Source organism: Erithacus rubecula (genome assembly GCF_903797595.1).
Source record: "Erithacus rubecula genome assembly, chromosome: 4".
NCBI lineage: Eukaryota > Metazoa > Chordata > Aves > Passeriformes > Muscicapidae > Erithacus > Erithacus rubecula.
The window spans coordinates 26,893,219-26,901,496 of NC_136686.1; the positions used below are offsets into that span (position 1 = coordinate 26,893,219).

General features: G+C 37.8%; 2 long non-coding RNA genes across 2 annotated transcripts; both read right to left on the minus strand.

Moving 5' to 3' along the window:
- Positions 1-805: 805 nt before the first annotated feature.
- Positions 806-3,667, minus strand: LOC306801250. The gene is made up of 2 exons (XR_013774035.1): positions 3,616-3,667; positions 806-1,408 (listed from the first exon to the last, which is right to left on the minus strand). It is a non-coding gene; the product is annotated as an uncharacterized lncRNA (long non-coding RNA).
- A 1,071-nt stretch (positions 3,668-4,738) lies between these two features.
- On the minus strand, positions 4,739-8,271 carry LOC306801252. The gene is made up of 3 exons (XR_013774036.1): positions 8,164-8,271; positions 7,907-8,058; positions 4,739-5,003 (listed from the first exon to the last, which is right to left on the minus strand). It is a non-coding gene; the product is annotated as an uncharacterized lncRNA (long non-coding RNA).
- Between the last annotated feature and the right edge of the window lie 7 nt (positions 8,272-8,278).

The window sequence follows — 8,278 nt, forward strand, 5'->3', positions numbered from 1 at the left end:
TGAATGGAAAATGAAGCTTTTTAAATCAAATTTTAATTCTAAATGTGCATAACACTGGTAAACATTGTAAGCTCCACTTGAGCTGTTGAGAATGAAACTAACTCAGCAGCATCCTTGAAAATTCACATAAGTAAGGGAGCCTGAGATAAAGCTGAAAACAATATTTTAGGAAATCTTGTGGTAGAGCTACAATGTCATAATGTAAGTCAAGTAAGATTACATGAACAGTTCTATGTATTATAGTCAATGAAGGAAACTTGCAAAGCTTGCACAAGCATGGTGGAAGAATGAAATTTGTAGCATCAGTTATTTAATTTATTAGGACAACAAATGAAGTAATACAGCAAAGATAGAATATCTTTTTAAAAGCAGACTTCAGACAAGGCTATAACCTGAAAAGGCATTGCCTATCAATACTACCAACATGCAGACCAGATAAACCCTAAAAAAAATGATAACAAAATTTTCCTCTTCTTCCTGAGAAACACATAATTACCAGAATAGAAAACATTTTTATTCTAGGGAGGAATCCAAACCAGCTGAATTTCATCCCAAACCCAAGAAACAGGGAACCTCAATAAAACAGGAGACATACCAACTCTTACTGTGGTTCAGCTTTACAAGCAGTAACAATAGAGAAGGTATTAGTTTACAGCATACTTACAGTAAATACCACTGCCATCAATATTTTAACAGTTGTTACCTAGACGATAGTAAAATCTGAGCCTCATCACACTGAAGGATGTGAAGCTGTTAACACACGTCTCAATGACAAGTTGAATTATAGATTCAAACACTCCTAGTCTTTGATTTGAAATTGCCCACATTTATTGTTTCTCAGGACAAAGTTCAATAACCATTTACTCAGCTTCTATGGGGAACAAACAGTAGTTATTATAAAGTAGTAACTAAAGCCTGATGTACTAATTTTGGGGAAACTCCAGGAGGAAAAATTGATTTTATTCTGCATTAAACTGCATTTTTTGTAAAAGTGCTTTTTTTTTTTCCCCTATCTTTCTAAACTTTGGGGAGTTGAAATTAATATTAAGAAAAACTATATCATTGGTGAATGCTTCCCAATACTACCTACACACAAATAGTGGGCCACTCTCATATTAGTTGTATGAGAGGTAAAAACCCAAATATTTACAAAAAAGAACAAGTTTCAACAGATACTTATCAAAATATTCAATTTAAATAATTTAACTTTAAATAAATGTAAGTATTTACATAATTAATGTGGACTGTGCAATAAAGGAAAGCACTCAGAGCACTTTTTAGAGCAACAACTAGAATTTCCTAATTTGGAGTTTACTGGGTCTCAACGCTCCAACCATCGACCATTCTGATGATCTTCATCAAGTACAGATTCCATCTCACAGGTCCTGGAAAGCTTTCTGGATACAATCTGTTGAGATAAATACAATTCTTCAGTAAAACTTATTTTTAAGGGAGAAGAGAACTTGAAGCTAGCTAGCTCTAATAACACATTCATGTTTGAATCCATCCTCCATACCAATATCATTTTATTGTGGCCATATACAGAAAATATATTTCACCTGCTCAGAAGTTGAACAACAGAACCCAAAGCATATGGAAATCACTAGGCTAAAATCCAGACACTCCATAGTGATTTCCTACTGCTATCAACATGTACATTTACATGCAAATCTTCCATTTGCCCACAGACTGTCCTTGCACGATTTTCTGTGTGCAAAAACAAACCAGGCACACATCTGTGTCTTTGACCTCAGCAGAAGCCTCAGGCATAGCATAAATGCTACCTTCTGCTGGCCTCTTAACACCAGTAGGTTCAACTCTTAAATTGCAAACAGCTCTGCTGCTTATATTTAGTAACAGTAGCTGAACCACAGTCTGAAACAAAAGTACTGAAATAAAAGTGATAATACCAGGCCCCACTGTAATTTGGCTTCAAAGCCAGTAACACATTCAGTCATCAAATATTCCCGTACAAACAGAGCAATGATCAGCTTGCACGTCTGGATGTTTTCAAGTAGCCCATAATCAATCTTAAGAGTCTTGTAATGGGTCATAAAGATGATAATGACTAACTATGATTAAAAGTTCATGGGCTACTTATTATAAATCTGCTCCACCCATACTGTTGTACAAATCTATCAGGATTTTGGAGTACTTTTCAACCTAAATAATTCTATGATTTTATCATTTACTCTTTTTTAAATTTTCCAACAAGAAATGCTAAGCCTGACTAAACATATAAGGGTCAAGAACCAGCATTTTGGAATTAAGTCTTCAAATGAAAACAGTCAGAGGAACACTGAAGGTTTTTTATTGCCTTCTCTGCCACCACACCTTTGTAGTAATCACTTTTTCCATTTACCTTTGAAATTCAAGCAGACATAAGAGTAAAATTTAGTGTTTACTGCTCATTGCTCATTACCTTTAATAATTATCTCAAGTATTTCTTCAACTCACAGGTGCACAAAATAGCTTCCACTGCTATTTAGCACATTTCTTCATAAAACACGGTTTGGTCAAGCTCCCAGTGTTTCTGCCACAAATTACTAAGTTTTTCTACAGTCAAAAAATATGTGCATTGTCATACAAATTCTTCTGCTGGATTTATATAACATCATATCAGAAATAGACAGGGTTAAATAGTCAGTAACCTGGCTACACAAACATAACAAAATAAACATAATAAATAAATAACCTGTTCTATGAGGCTCGTGTGCCAAGTCTAGCCAAGAAGACTTTTGTTAGATTAGGAAAGAAGATTGCGTAAATGACATTCTATTCTTCCACTCTTGATGCACCTGATAATAATACAGCTACCCTTTTATTATCAACCTGGCTCCTACTAACTAGGCTCTGCCAGAATGAGCTGCATGCTTTTGAGGTAAGACCACTATAAACTCTTTCTCCCAGCCCATTGCTGGAAAACATACTGCACAGATTTAGCCAAACAGAACATGTGTCCATCTCTTGGCAACTCAGTTCATGGTCCAATTCCCTCTGTACATTAAACTAGGACATTGGAACAGCAGGTATTTATTACAGGCTTGCTCTGGGAGTGATAATATCTTAACCACAGGTAGACCTCCAAAACTATTTGGGTGTTTTCTCAACTTTGAGTAAGTGAAATCCTATCTTTCCAAGAAGCCCAATCCCTCCTTATCCTTTTTTATTCAGGAAAATGAATGAGGATCAACAAAGAATCCCATACTATTGCTATCTTCCTGGAGCCAGACTTCTAATTTTCTTTGCACATATATCAGGAGTTCATTGCAATCACTGGAAGGCATAACTTTATCACTGAATAAGCCTAGTAAGTAATATAGTCTCTCCAAACTACATCCACTTACACTAAAAGTAGTCTACTATCAAAATTAAATCAAAACTTGAATTTTGAAAGTCCTATGGCAATGAATTCATAACTAAGGAGGAAAAAATACTAAGGACCCAACTGTGAAATGGACTTTTCATGGGAGGAATATTTATGACTATAAAACTAAACAACAGAAGATACAACTAACTAAGGTTTATAGCCTTAGGATCTTAAACACAAATTTAAAATTATATAATCTTACAGAAAATCTGAAATACCTAAAAATTATCTTAATTTCTACCTACTTATTTCATGGAATTTGGGCAAATCCTTCAGATTTTAGATTGTCCCTATTAATAAATACAAAGTAATTTTGTGTTAGTTTAAAAATATCTTCAGATACTTTGAATGAAGTCGAGTATGGTCAATACAACTTTATCACAGAAGCCAAATAATATTTGCCAAACAATTACATAAAGTAGTATCTCTATATTGCTACAAATTCAATTTTAAGCAAACTCAAACCAATCACAATTCACTGAACACACAAAAAAAAAAAGCACAAAAAAAAGGCAGTTCTCTAAATATATAAAAAATAAACATGCTCAGATGTCTACATTTAAATGAACATAATTGCATTTAATTGATTACCCCTTTCAATTAAATGGTGACTATTATTCATGCCCATTCATAAGCATTTGATACTAATCCCTATCTTTACTGGCAGGGTCACTTTTACCAGACATCAAAGCAGTGCTAACTGTACTTTTTGATAAAAGTCAAGATTATAAACCTGGACTGGCAGACACTACTAGTGTAATTGCATACAGCTCATACACGTTGTTCAACAACAATAAGCTGAAGGAAAAAAAATTGTTGGCAGCTGTAGCAGTGGTCTAGATTCACCTGAAAATTAGAGAGCCCTGTGGATGGTGAATGCAACTCCTATTAAAGTGAGCATGTGTGTGTATTCTCTTCAAAGTGCAGCTTACAATAGTCAGGTGACAATCTGTCTCTAAGGAAAAAGACAATACTGGACTTACTTCATAAAAGCTTCTTTATGTAGCAGCATGATTTAGAAATATGTAAGTGTTCCATTTTTCAAAGTTCTTCCTGTTCAATGCTTACCAGAAGAGAGTGCATGTATGAATTGGCAAGCCTTTTGCATATTTTTTGGCACTTAAAAGTATTTTAAGACTAATGCTGGCATTTTCATAACTGCTAAATCATTAAAAAGATAATATTTTAAGACTGCAGGGAAGCTAGCTTGGCACTGCTCTCTTTTGCTTACCTAAAGTAATCTTTCCTGCCAAATATATAAAATCTCAGAAGAATCACTGCTCCTTCCTATTGTATCTTGGTGGACTAAATCAAATTATATAAGAAGTAACCCAATGAATCCTAACATTTTCTGTAAACCAGATGTTCAAATATGTTCAAGATTTTTTTCAAGGTTTGGGCAAGCTGCTAACCAATTTGGCTGCCAGGTTAATCTTTCCAACCTCCACACTGCAGTTACTGCAGCTCCTGCTGAAATGGTGACTGGGCTGCAGCTACAGGCAGCCTTTCCCCTGGCCACAGTGCAGCTGAAGGAGAACCTACCATTCCAAAAGCCCATGCTATGCAGCACTAGAGGGATGCATTCCTAAGACACTGTTCGCTCCTGAACTTAGGGACTTTTGTGTTGATTTAGCTAATGAATAACAAAGAAATGTTATAATTGTGGCAGAGCAAATGATCACCTAGAATCAGTGTCAGACACTGATTTCCCTAATATAAAGTAATTAATTGGATGTGCTATTTGAAGAGGTGAGAAAAAAATCTTCTCTATCCATTCCTCTCCAGGGCAAATATTAAGTAGAGAACTAAAAGTACCTCCAAAGCAAATATTTCTTTTTTTATTAACCATAATAAACTAAGAGTGGCAAAGAAAGTCACATAAAACTTGCCAGGACATAGTTATTGAACACTGCAGTTTCTAATCTCAGCAATAAATGTAGGTCAAGGGAACTGGAAAATCTAATTACTCTGTAAATTTTTAAACCTGCTTCTTTCTTCTCAAGGAAAAGAAAATTGTTCCTTTGCATTTAACCAGACTTCACTTCAAAGTGTAACTACACCTGGGTGAGAAATTATTTTTGCCTGAATCTAGAGGTTTTTGAATCTCCTTCTTTGCACCCTGGGTAGTACACTCGGCTCTGGTTCACACTTGTACTCAAGGTATCACCACTTACTTCACAATTACTAGAGCTAAAACACAAAATCCAGAGATATTCATTAGAAAAAAGCAGACAAAAAAGAAAATCTCTATCATTGAATAAAATAGATCTTTGGTACCACACAGCAGCAGTTCCTTTCAGCAATATATGCCATTTCATACAGGCTACTCATACATTAAGAAAATACAAAGCAATGCATTGTTACAAAACAAGTATGAATATGAGCATCTGATAGCATTGTAAATATTGATTATTCACTGATTATATTACTTTTTCACACAGTTGATGCTGATTTCAGTGTATACACAGACCATGTTACTTAGATTTACAAGAAAAAAGAAACAATTGAAAAAAACACAAAAACTTTGAAGGTTCAAGCCTCCCGGTGACTCTAAAAACCAAGAATTGCTTAAGAATCATATTTCCAAACAAAACAAAACTAAAAAATTCAGGCACTTAAGATGAATTCACAGGCACAATGAATCCCAGCTTCTCTCTCTCAAAACAAACAAAAAGATTAGGAGCTGTAACTACAGCCAGCCACTGACTGGCCCGTCTCACAGAGCTCTGTCTTCCAGCCCTTACCTCTGTGATACGTGACAAGGAAACCAGAGTTTCACAACACACAGATTTGTGTGTTGTGTTCTGATTTGGCAGTCAAATGTTTTGTTTGGTTTGGGGGGTGGGAGGGCTGAGTCGTACAGAAGTGGAAAACCTGGCCTAAGGTCATCTGATCTTTGGACAGTGCTGTCATTAAGTAAAAATCTTATTTTTGAACATCCTCCAATTCCATGGGAGGTGAAGCCTCCCAAACAAACAAACAAAAAAAAACCCAAAAAACCAAAAAAACCAAAAACAAACCCACAACCAAAAAAACAACAACACAAAGTGAATTCAGATAGATCTGATGTGGAAGACTTAAAATGGGTTTGTCTTGAAAGGTAAACTCTGAAACTAGCAGCTCAAGGAATCACCCAAACCAAAATGAGTTCTACCCTGGTCTGTTTAAAAAAGCAAAAGAATGACAAGATTTTTTTTGCTTTATGCATTTGATGAATGACATCTACTCAGTTTATAGAGATGTAAGATGTGTGTTTTAAACTACAGAATTCAGCAGACTGTACCACTCCCTGTTCTGTATCACAAATGAAATTATGATTACAAGATTCAAAGCCATTCCTCGGCATTCTCAAAGCCTTCAGATATTAACTTAGCCACCTTTGAACTAAAAAGTTCAGACACTAATTAGGTATTGGTACCTCCCTCATATTAGGAAAAAAAAAAAAAAAAAAGAATTTATCCTGACTGCAGATCCATTAAATTACTAAAATTATATGTAGCCTGTGGTCTGACTGGTAACAAATTGCAATAAATGAGACCTGGATCTACAATGAATGAGGAGAAAAGGAAGAAATCTTATCTGCCAGTCCATTTGCTAAGCAGCAAATTGGCAGAGGCCTTCTTAAAAAGATGTGTTTATACAGGTATTTAATGCGGAAAAATCAAATTAAATATGGAGTTTCTTAATCTCTGGATGTTTGACTTTACAGTTTATAATAACTTTGGCAAAATAATAGAACTCATTACTGTTGTGCTTTCCTTCCTTCACCTTTCATAGTTCTGAAACATGACATTGCATTGATTCATGGCACTTGATTTGTCATTAATGATTGCTCTGGTTCTTAGTGAGATTTGGACCTTCTGCTCTTCAGAGTATGAACTAATCTGTCTTCAATGCATGCCATAAACAGCATATAAAAAGTCTGGCTTGTTACAGATCAATAAAAACATTAAAAAATAATCTCAGGATGAAAAAAATAGGTGTTCTGGAACAGCAAGAAACAAGTAGAAGTTTAAAGCACGTTGGTCCATCTCAGTAGCACAAAAGAGCCTGCTGAAGAGCAAAAATATTCAGATGAAGGGAAAAGTTTATGGAACAGTTGAGATGGGAGGTTTTTACTATCACACAGCTACAAGAAAGACACAGTATCTTCTGTCTGCCAGCTGAGTAATCTTTCATGCACAAGCACCGAATGCACTGATGACTGCTTGCACTTGACAGCAGTCCGGGGGCATGGAAAGGAGCAGCATTTTCTTGTTTTGCTTTTGGATGGGTTTTGTGAGTTGTTTGGGGATTGCTTTATAACAACAGTCAGGTAATAAAAGCGTGGAGCTGGTAGAAGTCTTCCTAGCCTACTGGTAGCATTGGGAAGGCCTTTTGTCCATTCTTAGCACGCAAAAAATACAAACGAAACAAAACCAGGGTGAACAGCTCATACCCCAGACTGCACGTCGTCCAAAAACAAGCTATTTTAAAAAGGGGTTAACTTACACGGCCAAAGCAACATTCATTACAGCACTCGAGCCATGTGCATACCCCATGTAGCGCGCAGGGAAAGCCGCCCCGCCTCACACACCTACGCCGGGCCCGGTGCCACGGCGGCTGCCGGCCCAGACCGCAGCGCTCCCTCCGCGCCCCTCAGCCGCGGCGGGCACGGCCCTGGAGCGGCCCCTGTGCCGGAGCGGCCCCTGTGCCGGAGCGGCCCCTGTGCCGGAGCGGCCCCTGTGCCGGGCACGGCCCTGGAGCGGCCCCTGTGCCGGGCCCGCCCGCTGCCCCGGGCCCGCACCGCGCACCGCGCACCCCGCGGCGCCGCTCGCGCCGCCGTGACCGCCGCTTCCCCCCGCGGCCCCGCCCCGCCCCGCCCGGCGCCTGCGCGCAGCGGCGCGGCGGGCGCAGGAATGCGCGTTA